We start from the raw sequence: 15,982 nt of genomic DNA, 5'->3' as shown, positions 1-15,982 counted from the left end.
TAGGCTAAAACAATCTTGGGATGCTGTTTGAGAAGAGAGTTTATGTGTTTCCTACAAAGAAATGTAGAAAATACAATAGCCTAGGTTAAACACTATCACTGAATTAAATGAAATATATCGCTATAAATCATATTTCTTATCAATACATTGAGTGACACAGTGAGGTAAACTAACACTGAAACTGTGATGATTAAAATGGCGTCTTAAAGATAAACAATAAGGTACAAACAGCATAGGCCTACTTATACAGTAACATCACAATTAGTTTTAATAAGCAATAAGTTTAGTATCACACCGAACTATTGCTGTAGTAAAACTGTGATGAGTCATGCTAGCAGTCAGAACGTAACGATAGCCTAACAGATACACTTTAATGCAAAATAATCATATTAAAGCATTTAACATTAGTTAAGTTAATTACTTAACGCATTACTTAGCGATCATGAAGAAGTAAGGTCTTCACTCTCTCTGTCCGAAAGTCTGAAACTTGTACAATCTGGGCTTTACTTACTTTACTTTACAAATCAGGCTTTACTCGACGCATCCGCAAGTTCGCTTGGGTGCACATCAAATTTTGTAACTTTCCGCGTGGCTCCGCATTCCGAAAATGCGAGGCGAATCTGGCCGAGCATGTATGTCTCACCACACCAGCACCCAGTTTGCGTGTCTAAATTAGTTGCTTACATTTACAAAATGCGCCTACAATACCAGAAATAATCCCCTTTAATGAAAATAAAGGTCCATGTTTAATAAAAATGTTCACAAAACTAAATGAAAATGTTTAGTGAAATTAGAAAATATAGAGATCGTTAGTTTAGTTGTATACATGTTCTCATATTGTAGCTAAATTCCAAATAAATAGATTACGATCCACAAAAAAATGTAGATATTTACAAAAAAAATAATCGTATGCACTTAAATGAATAGAATGAGATCCACAAGTATATGTTAGGAGTTTCACAAAAATTAATTGAATTCACAAATAAATAAAATGAGATTTGCTAATAAAAAACATATTCACAAATATGTTTTTATGTCACAAGCACAACTCTGCCTGCATTTATTTGTGAATCACCACCTGTACATTTGTGAATTGCTTTCTGTGCATTTGTGGATCGCTGCACGCATTTGTGGATCTCTTCCTGCGCATTTGTTAATCACCTCATGCATCCAAAACCATAGCTGCAGTGATGCCGAGGCTCGTACTGTTACATTGCTTATGTAACCGAGGCCAGCTAGTAGTTGCTGTGCGAGTAAACCTGCTCTATGCTCTAGCGACTGACGCTAGGGGTTGCAACCTTTAGCCTCCTTGTTAGTGCGTCCAACTCCCACGCCAGAGACCAGGGTTCAAGGCCAGCGCATCGCGGGGCGAGTAGGACCTGGGTAGAGGGGTTACACTTACTGCTGATCTAGAGAACAATTTCGCCCCCTGTCGTTTCAAAGAATAGAACAATGGCGAGTGCATCAAGTAAAGCCCAAAATATACTTCGGTCGCGCAGCCCAAATTTCGAGACCGCAGCAGTGCCGCGATCGTTTCGGCGCTGGGTCTATTTTTGCTGCGCTGCTACACTCACGTGCTGCTCACGCTCCTCTTACGCTTGCGGTGTGAAACCAGCCAGGTGTACTCTAGGCACGGTTGCCTTGAACCGAGCCCAAGCGCGATTGTCCCCTGTCCCCCCTAATGTGATTGTCCCCCCTCCCCCTTTCCCCCTAACGTACACCTACACTAAACCCTAAACCTGTAACACTACAAAAATGTTGACACAGGTACGTTTTTCCAATGAGCCTGTGTTGCAAAAACTTTAATGTTGGGTGCAATTAATCAAGATTAATTACAAATTAGTTATTTTTTTAATCGATTGACAGCACTAGTTGAATAATATTATTTTGTTGCTTTGCCTGTTTTGATGTGCATGATGCCTCCTGCCATTTAGCAGCCATATGTGTTTGTGTAAGAAAAATATCCATATTTAACACATTATAAAGTAAAATATCTAGCTTCCACCAGGCCGCCTTCCTTATTCAACTTACGAAAAAAGCGCAACTGATGTCGCATTGAATAAGTTGAATACGGAAGGCGTAGGACGTAGCGTGTATTGAACTGTGTGAGGTGTTACACTTTCTTCATAAGTTGAATACGGAAGGCGGTCTGGTGGAAGCTAGATATTTTGCATTATAATGTGTTAAATATGGATATTTTTCTTACACAAAGCATTGCTTTGCTTCAGAAGGCCTTTATTAACACTCCGGAGCCACGTGAAGTAAGTTTATAATGGATGAATGCACTTTTTTGAGCTTCAAACAGGTGGTTTCCGTGCACTGCCATTATGAAGCTTGGGAGCATCAAGGTGCTTATTAATATAACTCTGATTGTATTTGTCTGAAAGAACAAAGTCATAATAATTTTTTTTTTAAATATTTGAAAAATAATTAACATTTGAAAACATTCGTTAGAAATTTAGAAAAGTAATCAAAAAGTAATTAAATGTAATCAGTTACATTACTTTAATAAAGTAATTGAAATAGTTACACTACTTATTACATTTTAAATAGGGTAACTTGTAATCTGTAACCTATTACATTTCCAAAGTAACCTTCCCAGCACTGGTTACTTTACAAAACATGTCTACACTGGGATGCAGATTGTGGTTTCTCACCATGCATATAAACATGATATATGATCATGATCCAGTTGATACAAACCATCAAACTTTTAACTGCAATTTGCACTGCAGATCTGGAGAAACACCATGAGACTTCATTTCCTGGAATCACAATAAACCTTCCCTGAAGTGGACTGCTCATACAGGTAACCGGGAAGCTTTGGAAGTCCCGTTTCATTTTTTTCTTAGATTTAATCACCTTAGAGACGAAACTAGTGTTTTATTTACAATAAATGTGCAGAAGCTGCTTCTTCCTTTTCATCCAGTCATCTGTTCAAGCATTTCCTCATGCTTGAACAGATGAAATCTGAGCTGGCACATGAGATATTTAATACAAGGGGAAGTCAATGAGGAACTTTATCTAATTTAATTTCATGACATTAATCACTTCAACTAAACTGGTGGCAGGGTAAGATTTACCTCATATCGTGACATAGGCAAAAGAAATGTTTGCTGTCGGCTGGAAACCTCCTATGACTTAAACTGCTACTTTTTAGGAAATAAAAAAAAGAAAGAAAAGAAAAACAGTGTATTTACTTAATAATAACACTGTTTTTCAAAGATAGAATTGTGGCTTTACATATTACCGTATACAGATACATTTATATAGCCTAAATGGTAACACTTTACAATAAGGTTCATTGGTTAACTACTTTAGTTAACATGAACTAAGAATGAACTGCACTTCTACAGCATTTATTCATCTTAGTTAATGTTAATTTCAACATTTACTAATACATTATTAAAATAAAATGTTGTCCTTGTTAACAGTTAATGCATTGTAAATTAACATTAACTACCAATGAACAACTGTTTTCACAAATTAAGTTTACACAAATTACAAAAAAAAAAAGGTTTCAAAACAGTAACGTGTGCTAAAATAAAAACATTACATATAAGAAAAAAATCTCTTGAACACACCCTTATTTGCATGTCAATATAGTTTGACAGAGGCTTTATTCCTTTACTGCAAGACAATACATCTAAATATCAGCTGGAAGCTGGTGCTGTATAACATGATTATACAAGAGTGGCTTTTTTCTGATGAATTTGTTAAACCAGTTACATTGAGACTGTATGAATGAGACAGTTTCCAGCAGGTTGCATAAAACAAAGACTACCAATTGAGCAACTGAAAGTAAAAATGTTCTGAATAAAATAGCAACAGTTTATTTGTTTAGAAGTTTGAGTTTCACTCTGCAGAGTCAATTTTGCCATGCAGATATTATTCAAATATTATTTGTTTTGATGTACTGTACATAACCAAAACGTAAACAATGCAAATGTCATTCACCACTTTTACTGCTGTTAATCTTGTATGACCAAAAAATTACTTCATGCCATCATCATAAAGTCAAGGATTATAAATGAAAGCAAACACACAATGAATAAAAACAGACATACAGCTTCCACAAACATAGATAAAATTTCATTTGTTTACATCAGAGCCATTTTAATCATTGTGGCACCCTAGGCTATTGACATGCTGACGGCAACAAGGGTTGTTTGTCATGGAACGGCCCTGTTATGTTCATTCATAAATGTGGTGGATTTATGGACACACTTTAAGTCAAAGTTATTTACATTGCATCCAAGTGCGCGTATTTAGTCATTTCATGCATTCACGCTACGACATTAATCCGGAGCATTTTCGATACTATACAATGTATGAAGCCTCTTGACCCTTGCGAAACAAAAATATATGGGAATATAATGCAAAATATAATGTGATATATTACATAATACATTTCCATATATGGGAAACTAGTGCTTATATTTTTCAATATACTGCAATATATGCATTGACCATGTATGTGTCACGATTGCTGGTTGCAGCACAAATGAATATAATCAGGATCTTGATGCAGCAGCTTTCTTTATTTAAACAAACTCAAAACTCCATAAAATGCTTAGAACTGGGAACAGAACAACCAACTAAACAATGACGAGGACAGACAGAGAACTGAGAGAAACACAGGGTTTAAATACAAGACAAAGAGCTTAGAACCCAAGAGGCGACACTTTGATACTTTTTGGGTAACAGCCACTAGATGGCGCTCCGATAATGCGGCCGCCATTATGGGGTGAAAATACTAACTGGACCATAGAATCCTTCACATCTTACGCACCCAAAATCGGCGAATTTCACTGCCAAATCAGAAGCGCAATAGAACAGTTTTTTAAATTAAGTCACCAGTAAATTGTATGGCTCCCACAGTAAATGTTTTATTGTCTTATATATGTTTTATTTTACCAGTTGTGGAATCCAACCATTCAACCATCTGAGGTAACGTAGTTAGCCTACTTTATTGAGTATTTCCATTTTATGCAACTTTATACATTTATTAATAGTAAATTAATAATTAATAAATTTAAGATCATCATGTTTGCAGCGAACAATATATTTCAGACCTAGTGGAGTAATAGTAATCTAGGTCTGAATTGAATTGAATATTGTACGTTTTAGTGGATCACGCTACAAACATAGTGATCTTATAATACATGATGCATTGCTGTGTCCGTTATCGCATAATTCACACTTTTTGACACGTTTGCTTCAATGGACATTAGACAACACTGCAAAATCAAGCTGTGATATTCATATATTTATTGTCCAACATTCTCAATTTTTCTGATGCATGTCCTTAATTTAATTTCATATGTTGGTAATAATTCAGTGTTTATAAGCCTTTTAAAGAATTTTAACCCAAACTGACTGGATTTCTAGAAAGCAAAGGTTTTGTGAAAAAAGTGAAAGACTTAAACACAAAGTGTGTAAAATAAACTGTAAAAAGGATTTGATGATCACTAGTGATTTATTCTGTGTTGTCATCATTCAGGTTGGATTTCAGCTTTAATGCAAGTTTTTTTTTTTTTTTTTTAACAAAGCAGCTGATATTGCCATAGAAACTAGTGGGCTGCCGACTCGCTTTCACCCCAAAATGGCGGAAACGCAGGGCTGCTGCTGGGCGCCGTGTTCCAATGGAACGTTCTATTGAGTGTCGCTTCTTGTTAGTGTATATTCTTTGTACAAGAACAAACAGGGCAGCTAACACGATAATTAATGAGACAGCTGGGACAAATGAACTCAATGAGGGTAACCATGGGAACAAACAAGTGGCGGGAAACTGAACAAAAGAGAACATGTGACTAAAGAAAAACAGACTCAAAACCCTGACAGTATGGCCGTATTCATATAAAATATTTAGAAATGAAGACAAAAATAGCATTACATGTACAAAGTTTACCATTTAGTGTAAGACTGAAACACGGCCTGAGTCTCAGCTGCTTTGCTCCTATGTGATATTGGCAGTGTTGGGCAAGCTACTTGGAAAATGTAGTGAGCTAAGCTAACAGCTACTCTTCATTAAATGAAGCTTCACTACACTAAAGCTACCCCCTGGGAAATGTAGCAAGCTAAGCTACAGCAACATGGCAAAAGTAGCTTACTACATCTAAGCTATTTTTCCCAATTTCATTTTTATTTTGAACCAACGACATACCAAGTCAATTCTCTCTCAGCAGACAAGCAGGCATAATAGTTCGGTTTAATTATTTATTCAACAACTGTTACAAACCAATTTGGCAACAAAAATCACATACAGGGTAAGATTTACCTCATATCGTGACATAGGCAAAAGAAATGTTTGCTGTCGGCTGGAAACCTCCTATGACTTAAACTGCTACTTTTTAGGAAATAAAACAAAAGAAAAAAAAGAAAAGAAAAACAGTGTATTTAATTAATAATAACACTGTGTTTTTCAAAGTTAGAATTGTGGCTTTATATATTACCGTATACAGATACATTTATATAGCCTAAATGGTAACACTTTACAATAAGGTTCATTGGTTAACATTAGTTAACTACTTTAGTTACCATGAACTAAGAATGAACTGCACTTCTACAGCATTTATTCATCTTAGTTAATGTTAATTTCAACATTTACTAATGCATTATTAAAATAAAATGTTGTCCTTGTTAACAGTTAATGCATTGTAAATTAACATTAACTACCAATGAACAACTGTTTTCATTAACATTAACAAAGATTAATAAATAGGCCTATTGTGTTAAATGTAGTTAATTGTTCATTCATAATTAGTTAATACATTAACTAACATTAACTAATGGAATGTTATTGTATAGTGTTACCATATAAATGTAAAGGCCTATAGATTCGCTACTTTTATTAAATCGTTGCATGTTATTAGCTAACATTTCACCAAAATCAAGTTCAAATACGAAGTTTTTGACCAACGAATGTTTTTTCAGTCATTACCACCGCATCCGAGGCAGTAAGTGCATCGCATTACGTTTTCATTAATTTGCAGGTTATAGTTTTCTATCGCTATGTGGGCGCTCGGGTTTTTTCTATTATTTGCCCAAAATATCATCGAAGACGGTGCACTCCTATTACTTATGAATGGTGCAACGCCCAATATGGCGAATAAGCCCCACCTTCTACATGAAAGAGCCAATTGTTGTTTAGTAAAGTCATCGCATCACTGCAGCTGCCGTTTGCTCCGGTTGCTATAGTAACATGCAGCTTTCTCACACTCGCCGTCATGACTGCGCATGCGCATTGGCTGGTCTAGCATTTGAACATAGGAAACAAGCCTTATGAGGCTGTTGTTGTCAGATTTCATTGGCGTTTTCAAATATGAAATTTAATCGTAAGCTTAGTGAACAGTTTTGGAGAATCGAATGTTTCCCCATTCAGAGAGATAGGAGTTGCACTTGGATACCCGAGAGGCGTTTCAAAGATGACCGCCGAGTGAAACGACTTTGATGTCATGTTATAAAAGATGAAGCGTATTTGGCTACAGTATTTGGCTGTGACTCGACAACAAATGTAAGACACTCTTCTCCGCTCCTCAAATAAAAACATTAGCCTTCATAAATATAGTGTTTCTTGAGTAAAGAAAACACTATAGGGTGAAGTCAGCTAAAATGGGCCACGTTTTGGTAAATGACTTATAATATCATTAAATAAGCTATGCATGAGATCTAATGATATTTTTACAAATTAGCATGGGTCTATATCTTAAATATATATATATATATATATTAAAATGTGAAAAAGTATAATTGTTTTAAAATTATGAGAGTTGGAGTATCAGCAGGTCCCTTCTTGAGCCACGGCACAACATTCAGTTAAAATGGGCCAATATAAAAAAATGAGATCAACACAGGTAATTTTGGCTGAAATCATTTTATTTTTAACAATAAATTGACACTATTGTCTTATTGTGCCATAGCAACAACACTATAAATTAAATAGAAAGTTGAACAAATATTTCATTTAAAAAAATGCAATTAAAAATGAACTGATCATGTTGTACCGGTGTGTGTTTCTGTGCATTGGTGTCTTTTGTGTGCATGTATGTGTGTACGCTTGTCAAATATCTGTCAAACGTTTTGTTAAAGATTAGAACATCTTTGACAAAAAAAAAAAAAAAATCACTTTAACATTTCCTGTAGCTATAGGTTTTAACATTGTACTGTACTGACATCTTCCTTTCTTTCCCTTTCTCTTCTCTCTTCTTATCGCTCTGTTTCCTTCCTTTGCTTCCTTTCCTACTTAAATGCCATAAAATTTGAAAGCATAATAACATCTTCAGTTTCAGCATTTTTTTTATACAATGGCACTTAAAAGTTTGAACTAAATGTTGTTGTATTTACCGAGTAATCCAATATTTAGAAGTGGGTTCAGAATTACAATTTCCATTTTAAAATGACTTTAGAACAACTTCATTGTTTTATTTTTACAGAGATTGGTAGGCCTGTTAGCTATCTTTGTTGCATTATATGCCAACATTTCAAAAATGGCAAAAACCATTTCTTGTGTTTTTCACCCAAAATTTGCATTTTTGTAACTCATATTACAGATATCTTAATATCCTTTTTAGATTCTAATTCTTAACAACTTTTCTTTTCTTAATTTTTAAGGCCCAATATGGTTAATTTCCAGAGATAGGGATCTCAGTGCGCCTCCATGAGTAAATTGGTACACATTTTCAGTGGTCACACATTTTTCTGAAGAACAAATAATGTTGAAACTAGAAATGTATCTCGTTTTATTCTATCAACACAATTGAACATTCCTGTCTGAGTGGCATAAATAGTATTTTTCCAAAGTTTGTGTGCCTGTAATTCTAAAAGTATTAAAGATATCTCAATATCTGTCTATATTCTCATTCTTAATAAACTTTTCTTTTGTAATCTTCATTTTAAAGGCCCTATAATATGGTTCAGTCCCATAGATATAATGTGGCTCCATGTTCAAATTGTTGAATTTGACCCATTTTCTATATATATAGCTACAACAATGGATATTGAACATCAATCTCTATTCAAAACCATAAACTTAAGAAAGAAAAGAAAAAAAAAATTGTCAGGAAGATAGGCCTATGGCATAAAATCTGAAAGCATAATAACTGAACATCTTCAGCCAATAAAGCATTTTTTTTTTTTTTTTTTTTTAAACAATGGCACTTAAAAGTTTGAACTAAATGTTGTTGCAACCATGCATGAATAAATGAAAATGCATATTTTTCAATTAAAGAGAAGAGAACTTGGAGAATTAGCCTAGTATGGGCTGCTTTTGGTGCTTGAGACTTTATCAACAAGGGGGAAAAAATCAAACAAATTAATTTAAATAAAAACATGGAAGTGCTTACATACATTAATACATTTAACAGCTTTCTTGTTTATCAGATTATAAATAGATTTTAGGTATTGTTTAACTTCTGATTGCAAAATTAGAAATAATGGTTTATAATTACCATATAGTTATGTATACTAAACTTGGCCAAAACAAATTAACCAAATAATACTCCTTATGGAATGACATGTCGTAAGAGGAAAAAAAAAAAAATCAAAACAAAGTTGAAAGCATAATATGATCTCTAACAAACGAGCAGAAATCTACGGAGCCCCGCACATGAAAAAAATTAAATCGTGCGCACGGTTTACTAATTCGTTCCCTTGATTTATAAATCATGCGCACGTTTTAGTAAATCGAGGGAACGAAATAGTAAATCGAGCGCACGATTTAGCCTACTGTTTTTTTTTTTTTTCCCTGCGTGTCACGTCCGGGGCTCCATAGAAATCTAACCAAAAATTGGTTGAATAAGGACAACTCAAAACAAATGAAAAAACGTATCTGTATGTAGACCACAAAAAGTACAAAGCATGTCAATATCACAGTTAAATCAGTTTACAAGGAAATAGTTACTGGGTAATATTTATAATGAGTTTGAAAGAAATTTCTTTTACTTAAGTTTGCGAGTGAAGGGCATAATAATTTGGAGTAACGCAGCCCCGCTCACTGTGAACCAGGAGCGACCAGCCGGCAGAGGAGTCTGCTTGGTCTTAAAGCCTTCTGCGAACGGCTATGTTCGCAAATTTGTCTCAAAGGAATGATTAATTCTCAATTTAGAGCGTATGCCTGAGAATACGGGACAAACTGCGCTCCATATGCCTATCATACGAAACGCGTCATTAATTCAGAAAACAGCGACGCTACCACGCTACTGAGAGATGTAGTTAAGCTAGTAGCGTCACTACTGCCCAACACTGGCCGTTGGTTTGTTGATCACAGCCACTTCAATGATCCCCTTAAGGCTGATTTATACTTCTGCGTTGGACATACGCCGGAGCCTCTGCGCCGTAGGCTATGCGTCTGTTTTCATTTATACTTCTGCGTCGTTGTCCGCGTCGACGTGCATGCAGACCACTAGGAGGCAGTGTCCGCGGTCATGTTGAGGATCAATGCAAAAGCCGAAGAAGAAGCAGCTTGTCATGTACGTTGTCAGAGAAGCTTACAAATAGAAGCAGCAAATAGGTAACGACTTTTGTTGCAGTTTGACTTAATGTGTCCCCTGAAACAGAGTGTTTTTTCATTCATATGGAAGTTGAAATCGCTCGCTCTTCTCCGATTGCTCTGCGCCAGTTTTTTGACCCGAGGGAGGGGTTATAGCAGACCAATCACAGCGCTTGCGGTCCGCGTAGAATTGACGCGTTGTTACATTTTTGAAGAGGTGCATGTCAGGCTACGTCGTAGGCTACGCGTGCTACACACAGCCTACGCCGTAGCTACGGCGTACACTCGACGCAGAAGTATAAATCAGCCTTTAGTCCTCAACGTGAGCCGATCACATTTGAACAGTTCCATGAATGCCTGCTTAAAGCGATCCCCTGACAACGTGTAGAGCGGCAAGTTGAAAATGATGTTGAGTACAGCGATCGGCCTCGAAATAATGTAGGCGGTGTGAATGCAGCGGTTCCGCATGCAGTTGGTTTCCCGAGTGAGTGCCGTGTGGATTCTCAGAGCGCGTAGCACGTGATAGGGAAAAAAGCAAACCACAAAGCACGTCAATATCAGCACTATGAGTCGCCTTGCTCGAACCCGTTTCATGCTTCCCATATGAGGGCCCTTCTTTAGTACCACAATGATGCGCCAATAGCAAAGACAGACCACGACCAGAGGAAGCAAATATCCCAGTATGGTCAATACCCAACTGTACGGCCACATGATTTCTGACTTGTTGCTTGCAAAGTCAAAGCAGTATGTCTTGTTGTTGTATTCATCCATGTCAAACAGGTTAAAAATGGGACTTAACTCGATCACCGCCAAGGCCCAAACCAGGACGCAAGCCAACACGCCCCATCGCTTCTGCTTGATGCTGTGCATGTGCACGATCGTCACATACCGGAAGATGGCCAGACAGGTGAGGAAGAGGATGCTGCCATAGAGGTTGAAGTGGAACATGAAGCGCGCAAAGCGGCACATGACAATCCCCAGCGTCCACGAGTCCTCGAGGACGTAATAGTGGGTCAAGAAGGGCAAGCTGACCATGAAGAGAGGTCAGTGATGACGAGGTTCACCATGATGATGGTGCTGCTCTTCCAGGGACGAACTTTGAGCAAGTAGACCAGCAGAGCGATGACGTTACCCACGACGCCCACGATGAAGATCGTGCCGTACATGGCAGGCAGGTAGTAGCGCTTCACGACATCGTCCACGTTGGTGCAGTTGTCATTTGAGCTGTTGCTCGAGCCGTAGTAAAGGTTTCTCTGCATGGTTGTTCCTGAAACAGGAAAAAATACAAAACATTGTTATAGAGCGCACATCATGCACAGTAGATGTGCTAAAACCGATAGAATTTCAGAGACTGCTCTTGTTCTCTGCTTGGCATTGAATACCTCAGCAATGTAATGAACAGATGTGCATCTATCCAACAAGATGCAACGAAAGAAGAAAAGGATCCACACACCGAGTAGGTGTCAGTTTCCGTGTAAAATTTAATAGTGTCAACCATATTGTTTAAAAACTGTTTTGATAACTTTATTTATTTTTAAACAACGTAGGTTGACTGGATTCAATTTAAAGTGGAAATTGACACCTACTCAGTTTCATTTCTCAATACCAAAGTCTAATTATAATCGGGTAGGCTAAATTTTAGTTATATAGTTATATCAGTATATATAGTTATAGAACAAATTGTACGTCATTGAAGAGGAGGTAATATTGGACGTAGACTTTTACAGAGCGATTGTAAAGGGATTTTTTGACTTGAAGTCTTTATACCCTCAAGGTTTGAATAAGTAATTGTCCCTGAAGTGTTTTCTGTAAAATATTTTGTGGCTTGCGAAGGGTTGAACCTGAAAACTTTCTGCACTCTGCACTTCCATGCACCTTTTCAATTTTTTAGTGGCCTTGATGGAACATTTTTTTTAAGCTTTTTACTACATTTTGTGTGTGTGTGTGTGTGTGTGTGTGTGTGTGTGTGTGTGGATCTATTTCTTCTTTTATGGCACTGAATGACATGAATTCCTGGGATTTCAGGCACAACTTTGTTATACCTGATTTCACACAATAACCTAATAAAAGTTGTTCAAACACCTAACACACTGCAGTCTGCATGCAATCTCTGTTTAAACAGTACATTTCCTGTGAAATTCCAAGATGACTCTTTTGTAGTCTCAATGTGAAGCTGAATTTCCATAATTATTTTTCCATAATAACTATAATATTAAAAATAATAAATAATAATAATATTAAAACAAATATTATTAAAATCGATCTGTCTGGGTCGATTCTGATTGGCTGGAAGGTGTACTGTAAAACCATTTAATGCACAGGTAGTTCCAAGTCAGTTTAGTCACCATTCTATATTAATGCGCTGCTTTTATTTAAACACACACACACACACACAGAAATAATCAGGAGCACAGAAACTTGTCAACGCTGCCCCGCAACTTTTATTAATAAATTAACTTTCCTGCTGCTGAATTGCTACATTATATTACTCAAGAAGGAGGTAGTAGTGTCACTGTTTTTAAAGCAATTCAACTCATAGCTTAATTAGAGATACCCTGAACAGACTGACTCAGGTAATTCACATGCACATCTCTCTCTCTCTCTCTCTCTCTCTCTCCCGATAGGCTAATTTATTCAAATAAGTGTAATGTTACAATAAAATAAAGGTAACTCTGATATGAAGTGGACAGAATAGCCTACTAGATCTAACGAGTCGTTACTCATGAAAATAACCCTCATTTTAATCCTTCCAGTCAAATTTAGCACTGCAAACATCAATAACAGCTTTAAGTTGTCAATGCTGGGAAATGACCATGGTATAAGCCAGATAATCCACAGCTGGCTGTGCATTAAACGATTTTAATGTACGATGTGGAGGCAAATAATCACCCGAGGCGAGGAGGAGTTGAGTTACTATCTCAACAAGTTCAATCCACTGAAGTTATTCTAAAGGTGAATGTACAAGGGGCAACTTTTTAAGCAATGTTGCCGAGCAATGTTGCTTGGGCACTTTCCCATTGAGATACATTGGATCAAAATTTGTTGCCCATTGCCACTGGAAAAGTACCCAAGCAACATTGCCTGTCAACATTGCTCAAAAAGTTGCCCAGTGTATCATCACCTTAAGGCTAAATTTGAATCAACAATCAGTTTAAACAGTCATAATTTGAAATATATTCTATAAAAATATCTTATTAATATCTTATGCAGTTTTGCTTCTAAGTAAATGTATTACTGTTCCATCATTAATGAATAACTACACAGGAACAAATGAGTAACGCATTATTAACACTCTAGTAACTACTATTAACTAACAAGAAACTGATTAATGAATTAGTATGTAATAGTGCTCAATTGAATGCAGTAGTTCAATATTAGCTAATCAGTAACTACTATTTTTTCATACCTCCCAGAGAACTACTAAGAACTACTATATACAGGTTCATAATTAATGTGAATAATGCATAATGTATAATTAATTCCAAAGTGAAGATCATGGTAACCCACTAGTAATGACTGAAGTGTTACCAAATTACTAATTATTTGGATCAGTATTCTAAAGTTAGAAACATGATACTAACTACTGGAGTCACTGTAAACTTTTGAGGTTTTTGTACATTTTTGTACTGTAATTCCTTCTGATGTATTTGGTAACACTTAAGTAATTACTAGTGGGTTACCATAATCTTCACTTTAGAATACTGATCCAAATAATTAGTAGTTCCTTTAGAATTGTGTAGTAACTCTTGAGTTATTACTATCCAATACTTTACAATAACCTCAAAAGTTTACAATGACTCCAGTAGTTAGTATCATGTTTCTCACTTTAGAATACTGATCCAAATAATTAGTAATTCCTTCTGAAGGATTTGGTAATACTTCAGTCATTACTAGTGGGTTACCCTGACCTTCACTTTAGAATTAATTATACATTATGCATTATTCATGTTAATTATGAACCTGTAGTTCTTGGTAGTTCTCTGCAGGTATGAAAAAATAGTTACTGATTAGCTAATAGTGAACTACCACATTCAACTGAGCACTATTACTTACTAATTCATTAATTCATTTTTGTTAGTTAATAGTTAGAGTGTTAATACTGCGTTACTCATTCATTCACTTTATTACTCGTTTGTTCCTGTGTAGTTATTCATTAATGATGGAACAGTATTCTAAAGTGTTACCAGATAGCCTATGCTTACTGGACAACGACAAAATACCGAGATGCAAAAATGCTAGAAGAGCCAACAACAATCTCCTTTTTAAGAAGTGGTGAATACTTACAATTGGTGCTGATGCTACTCATCTCAGAGAGACGGACTGTGGTGATCATGTAAACAGTTTAAATGCCTGAGCTGATCCTCCCTCTTCCGATAAAGAGTTCCTGGTAAACTTCTATCGCATTCATTTGCATTAATTCTGTCACATCAATACACCAGCAGTGACCCACCTGAAAACACGCAGACAACACGATCTGTCAACACATCAGCATATGGGCGGGATTTAGAGGAAAAGCCTCGGGTATAATCTTATTCATATGATATGTGGCTATAGGAAATTGTGTTACTGACAAGCCCGCGTTAATTCAATTGCTTAACATAATGACCAGTTTGAAGACGTTGTGTCGCTTACCCAAGACGCGTTCATTATGCATCAGGCTGAGCGGTTTTATGAGCACTGTTTCAAGAGAAATAATAAATAATGCTGTCCATTATCCACCCTAAACAGCATGCAATATAAGAATCAGTGCATCTCAAACAGGACGTTGACAATAAAATGGCAGAAGTGCTTGTTCTTTCTGGTGGATTTTAAAGTGTGCGTCGTTATTTGTGCAATTTGCTAGCATTTTAATAGCAATCTGAGGGAAACTGTACAAGAATGCCCTATGATATGGCAGAAATAGTAAGAGTAGTATGCTATTCCAAATTCAGCAATGGTTCTTGACTGTGATATAAATAAGCCTGTTAGCTATTTTGAAGAAAAAAAAGGAAAAAAAAATAGAGAAAATAAGCTCTTGATGAGCTCTTTGATAAGTCTCGCCTAAACTTCCTGTTGCAATAGGAAATATGTCAGCACCTTAAAGAAAACTGTGCTCATTGAGCCATTTTATAGAGCTGAAGGTAATGCATTTAGCTAAATGCAAAAAGTGGGTGATAAAGATGTGGCATCGACACCAATATGAATTGAGGAGACTGTTACTGTAAGCGTTTGCCAACCCCTAGTGGCTGATGATGGAACTGTAGGAACATTGATGAGATCGTCAGTAAGCTAATGCTAAATTCCGTGGGAAATCACTGTTCAAGCAGAGTAGCCACAGGTTTAGCTAATCGATTAAATATAAGCACAAAAATACTATTAACACAAAGATACACAAAATTCTGACTGCCTTCATTCACAACACTAGATTTATCTATCTATCCTAGGGAAAGTGCTCCAATTCAACCACTAGAGGGCGTAATACTCACACTTAAATTAAAACGGAAACCCTACAGG

The 15,982-nt window shown here is 36.3% G+C and overlaps 1 pseudogene; it reads right to left on the bottom strand.

Annotated features, from left to right (window-relative positions):
* Positions 1 to 9,604: 9,604 nt before the first annotated feature.
* On the bottom strand, positions 9,605 to 15,216 carry LOC127520492 (2-oxoglutarate receptor 1-like; annotated as a pseudogene).
* Positions 15,217 to 15,982: the final 766 nt, after the last annotated feature.

This window comes from Ctenopharyngodon idella, chromosome 1 (genome assembly GCF_019924925.1).
Source record: "Ctenopharyngodon idella isolate HZGC_01 chromosome 1, HZGC01, whole genome shotgun sequence".
Lineage (NCBI taxonomy): Eukaryota > Metazoa > Chordata > Actinopteri > Cypriniformes > Xenocyprididae > Ctenopharyngodon > Ctenopharyngodon idella.
The sequence above is the reverse complement of the archived record's forward strand: the minus strand, read 5'-3'. Positions and strand labels throughout refer to the sequence as shown.